Genomic DNA, 6,000 nt, shown 5'->3' with positions numbered 1-6,000 from the left:
ACCTCAACTGGCTCCTTTCAACGCGAAGGAGCAGCGGTTCTACTCCGAGTCCCTCCCGGATGACTGAACTTCTCACCTTATCCCTAAGGGAGATGCCAGCCACCCTGCGGAGAAATCCCATTTCGGCCGCTTGTCTCCGCGATCTCGTTCTTTCAGTCATGACCCATCCTTCATGACCATAGGTGAGGGTAGGAACGAACATGGCCCGGTAGACAGAGAGCTTTGCCTTCTGGCTCAGCTCTCTTTTCGTCACAACGGTGCGGTTAAGCGACTGCAGTACCGCTCCCGCTGCTCCGATTCTCCGGCCCATCTCACGCTCCATTGTTCCCTCACTCGAGAACAAGACCCCGAGATACTTGAACTCCTTCACTTGGGGTAAGGCTTCATTTCCTACCTGGAGTGGACAGTTCATCGGTTTCCTGCTGAGAACCATGGCCTCAGATTTGGAGGTGCTGATCCTCATCCCAGCCGCTTCACACTCGGTCGCAAACCGATCCAGGGAGTGCTGCAGGTCCAGCACCTTAGAGTAAACTTTCCCGGGGAGGCGGAGTAATGTGATGCCTCTGTAATTGGCACACACCCTCTGATCCGACTTTTTAAAAAGGGGAACCACCACCCCGGTCTGCCATTCCTTCGGTACTGTTTCCGACTTCCACGCAATATTGATGAGACGTGTCAACCATGACAGTCCCTCAACACCCAGAGCCTTCAGCATTTCTGGGCGGATCTCATCCACCCCCGGGGCTTTGCCACTGTGGAGTTGTTTAACTACCTCAGTTCCTGGAGAGTCATGAATATAAATCATTTCTTAGGGACGTAGTCTCGCCACCTTCGGTTAACTAGGTAGTAGGTGTACAATTCTTTATATGAGGCTTAACAAGCATATTATAATTATTAGTTTGTCATCTAATTTAATCTACAAGCACACACAAGGCAGATGAATGTAAGTACAATCCCTGACACTCAGACCCCTACAGACACTTTGCCTGGAACAGCTGATTGAAACTATACTCTTTTTATCTGCACAGAATGGTGTAAACAAGATGCAAGAGAGGCTGCCTCAGGTGCTATTATCTCCTTTTATGTGCTTTATTTGTGTCTCATTCTTTCTTTTTTTGAAACACACAAACAGAGACTGATACTTTAGTAAACACAGGAAAAAAAGAAGAATTCCCCTCGCAGGACAGAGAGTGCTGGACAGATTTTGCTCTGGGCCTGACCAGGGCTCAAAAACATGGGCCAGTGCTCCAGAAGAATGTGCCAGAAATAGAAGAAATAATGTCTGTAATACTCTCCTAAATGCCTCAGAGTACACCGGGCTTGTTTGTGCAACTTTATACCTCAGTTTTAGGAGGAAATATAGTTTTTGGTGGGTTTTCAAATATGTCTTTTTATAAAATAAATAGGATAGGAGACACATTTTAACAGAAATACTCAGATTAATAGCTGCTTATAATCCTATCTAAGTATTGAATTTTATTTTGTGGAAATAACATGTAGGCTGACGAGATTGAAAAGGGACAAACAGGACATTGAAAATGACAAAGAACTTGTGCAGATTGATAATTCTCTATTATACTTCCTAATAGGGTGCATTATTCTGTCCTGTATCAATATTTAATTTTCCCATTACAGCTGACACCCTGAGGGATGCAGCCAGGTGGAGGCAGTGAACATCATGCAGGAAAAATGAGATACAACCATCCATCTACGACACGAAAAGCCATCCAACACAACCATCTGGAAGGATTTTTTATTGACCATTAAGTCCAATTTCCATGCCTCACATTCTTTAGAAACATCCTGCAGCTGTGTTTTTCTACCTGAGTGGCAGAATGTTTACCACCTCCATTCCTTCATTCCATTATACCTAAAAAAGAACAATATTTCTGCAAAAACAAAAGTCATTTGGTTAAATCCACTGACTTTCTATTCCGTGTTTGGATTGCAAAACTCCATGATATTACATAAAATCTGTGACCTATGAGATCCTCGCTCATAGACAGTTAAATAAAGCAATTTACCAGTTAGTGCATGCCAGAAAAATAACAACCAAGATAGCAACTACTGTATGTATGCATGTGAGTGTGCCTGTGGACTGGAGAGTGTATTTTTGGAGTGCTGTTTGCCAAGCATGACGGGCACCTTGGCTATATCCCATGATGGATAAAACTCACACCAAATTGCTGATGACACAGGGCCTTCCACGCCAGCTGGCAGGGGCGCCTCGCACCCTCTACGTGTCATAACCCCAGGATCGGCTCATCTCCATATTCAGTAGAGTTTCACCTGACACACTCAAGGCAGACAGTCCTTTTAAACCGACTGCAAACACAAATAAAAGCATGTGCAGACATGAAAGAATAAATACATACACTAAATCACACGTATGCATGTAAAGACACGACATACCACACGATAAAAGAGGCTGAACCCTGAGGTGTTAGAGAAATTACTTATAATATGTTATTGCTGACTCAGAGTGCTGGAAGGCATACAAGATAAAAATAAACACTCAATATCAGAGTTTCTCTGTAGAGACACCTCCTAAAATATGTGTGAGGATGTTTTGTTACTGTGTAGGCAAAAAGCCAAAGTCATTAATCACCTTGCTCCACATCCAGGTATCTCACCAAATACTAGTGGTCAAAAGCAAGTTGCCATCTATTTAGAATAAAAAGTTATGGTTCCTGGAGGATAGTTCTTTATTATTATTTGGTCACTTCTGACATTTATGTAAATGTGCTGCTGGGATAAAAGATTACATATTTGAATATATGTTTGTATCAGACCACCTTTATAGAACTAGTTCTCCAATAGGAACACCCTTTCTCTCACACGCACAGACACAGCTTTCTTTATCCCGATTGACGTGCCACTTCAATTCAATCAAGAACTCAATCAGTAAAAGCAATTTACTCAGAGATCTGTCGTACTAAAACCCCAAACTATCCATCACTTCAGCAGTGTGGTCTTGGCCGCATAAAGTATACACAAATAAACACCTACAGAGAAGCACACAGTGTTGTCAGAGCAACGAGTGCTTTCCAGGTTCTTGGCTGTTAGTTCAGACCTCCCTTGCTGAAAGTCACTGAAACATAATCCCGCTGGGGCACCAATTACTAAACACACAATCCCAGAATATTACTATCCTTTTTTAATGCCACCATCATAGTTAAAAGATATTTAGATTGAAGACTGCTACTGGCAACAGTGACACTAATGAGAGGCATGTACTTACCCTGTTAAACCCGATTGCCCACGCCCGCGGGGGCAGACGCAGCAACTTGTAAGAAACAGCGTCTCAGGGCATGTTAACATTTAACAACCTATTAATGTGGCATACTCACTCAACGGGAAGAAACTCAGCTACCAGACGATATCAACCATTGTTACCTAAACAAAACAATTCCAACACCAAGCGTCTAAATCAGCACTTAACGAAAACGAGCTAACGCTACATTAGCTCGAGTGGCAACGGGGATTTTTCTACTTCATGCTATCTGCACAAACGACATATCATATGAAAGCTGAGATTCCACATATTCCATTAGTATAAGGTATATCTCATAACTGTACGACCAAAACTCACTGAACTAGCAGCCAGGAAAGAGCAACTTTACTGTTACAGAGCCATAACTATAAACACGTCTTAGCTTTGCTGTTTTGTGATAAAAGTTGTGTTCAAGGGCATAAAAATATTGCTGAATGTAATCCAATGTCTCTGTGTCACTTTGAAATGATTACTGATAATCCATCATTATTTATTTGTAATAAACGGGGTATAGTTTAGCTGGCCTGGGCATCTGCTTTAAGGGCGTGCTGTGTCGGAGTCATTCTAACTGACCAATGGTAATGTTTACATGGATTTATGATCCGCCCCTGGATTATATTGGCTCTAACGGTTACAAAGAGTTATCAATCACCCAAATTGACCAATGGATTCCAGAGATAGGGTCCCGCGTAATGCATAGGTCTGACTGGCAGCTGGCGCATCATTACGCTTTGTGGCGAAAAATGAATGAAAAAACCGTTGTGTTTGGATGGAATGAATACCTATAGTAGTGGCGGCTGGCCAATAGAGGGCGCTAGGGCGCCGCCCCACCACTCACCCCTCACCACATTTCCTTGAATAAGACATACAAAAAATGAAATAAAAATGAAATAATAAAATAAAAATATTTCTAAATATATGTATATATTTTTTTAGATGTGCAAGATAAATATTTCATAGTTAATGATGAGTAAAGTTGTTTCGTTCGTTGACATTGTCTGATTGGTGACGTATTACCGCCCTGGGGCGCAGGAATCTTTGCCCATTCGCCTTATTCACCTGGCGGCCATTTTGAAACTCGAACGAGGCTGAGGGGTACACAAACCCGGAAGTTTGACTCCGACGCATACGATCTATGGAAGATTCAGCAGCACCAGCAATGGAAACTCCAGTGTGGACCACCAACCTTTCTTGTTTGCCAGAATTAACAATTCAAAATGTGGAGCAGTGGGCCAGTACCGACTGCAACATCCCCCGGGCGGTGTTAATTAAAGGATACAGTAACTGGATCGAAGGTTTTATCCACGACATTGAAGGTAAGAATGGACGCTAATTTACCTCAGTTTCTGCTAGCGTGTAGCAGCTAGCACTCCTCCTCTCTGGTCTGGCAGAACTCCATGCAAACACAGTTGGCACAGCTCCCGATTTTAACTTGGTGATGCCAGTCTTGCTTTTCACAATGCAGTCTTGGAGGAAATGCTCCGAACACACTTTTGTGTATGTGTTTATCTGCATCAGTTAATAAAATGTAATCATACAAACATTTTAACATGTATAATTTCATTGATCAGACTCAATGTGACTCCTACATCCTCATCCTAGCTAGGACAACTGATGTGATGTGTTTCCTAGGTTAGCTTGTGACTAGAAGCTAATACAAACAATACACTCAGAATATGCTTATACTAGTGAATTTGTGGTGGTAGATTTGAATAACATACTACTAATGGACTAGACTGTATATTTCAACAACCTGGCTCTCCGCCTTAATCTATCTACTAAAACTTGCGAGTTCAAGCTAGCAGTAGCCTGGCTAGCTGCTAGCGATACAAGCTAGTTATGGAGACGGCTCAGCCTCACAGCAGCAGACATATAAAACTCAATAAAACTTACCTTAAAATTACGACCAGGATCCCTTCTGATTTTTACTATCCATTGCCGACGTAGTCCATGATCGATGGGGAAACGGTGAAAAGTTTGTCCTCGGTTAGATTTTTTCCTTTTTGATGATGTGCATTGGGGAACACAGCAGTGAGGCGCCATTGAAATCGCGTTGTGAGAACTCCCGGAAGTGGTAAGTGTACCCCTCAGGCTCGGTGGAACCAAAGCCCGTCTACGGAAAGCCCCTTCACTCTCTATTCACTCCCATTGTACCGAATTTGGCTGCAGTTCACCTAGGGGGCGATCGCGGGCGAGTGCAGAATACATGGACCCCTATGGAGCTAGGCGGCTAGCTACATCATTCTCCTAGCATATCGTCTACAAAATCCAAAATACTACTGTGGTTTCCGAGAGGTCGACAGGGATTTTTCGTCAAAAGTGGAATAATCTGGGGGTCATAGCCTTTTGTTTTCTTACAGGTTGGGCAGTTGCGACCCAGGTTCTGCTAGCATCTGGCTAATGAAAGCCGATTGGTCAATGAAGAACTCACGACTGGTTACGACCGAAGAATACGCTTTGTGGTACCTGTCCACAGAACATCAACAACGATTTGTAAATTATGAGTATCAAATAATGTCACACCTTTTCAAAACATGTAGAGCGGAGTTCAAATCAGTCCCACGGAGCCAAATCAGCTGCGATCGTATGCAGCTGTTGCTGCGAGGGAAAGGAAAGGGAAGGAGAGACACAAGGTGCCGTAAAGCAATTTATCACGCATGACGTCATCCGATTTACAAAAACCTAATTTTAGTCAAAATCAAGCGAATATAAAATACTAGCTATGT

This window comes from Eleginops maclovinus, chromosome 1, assembly GCF_036324505.1.
Source record: "Eleginops maclovinus isolate JMC-PN-2008 ecotype Puerto Natales chromosome 1, JC_Emac_rtc_rv5, whole genome shotgun sequence".
NCBI classification, from domain to species: Eukaryota; Metazoa; Chordata; class Actinopteri; order Perciformes; family Eleginopidae; genus Eleginops; species Eleginops maclovinus.
This window is presented reverse-complemented; position numbering follows the sequence as displayed.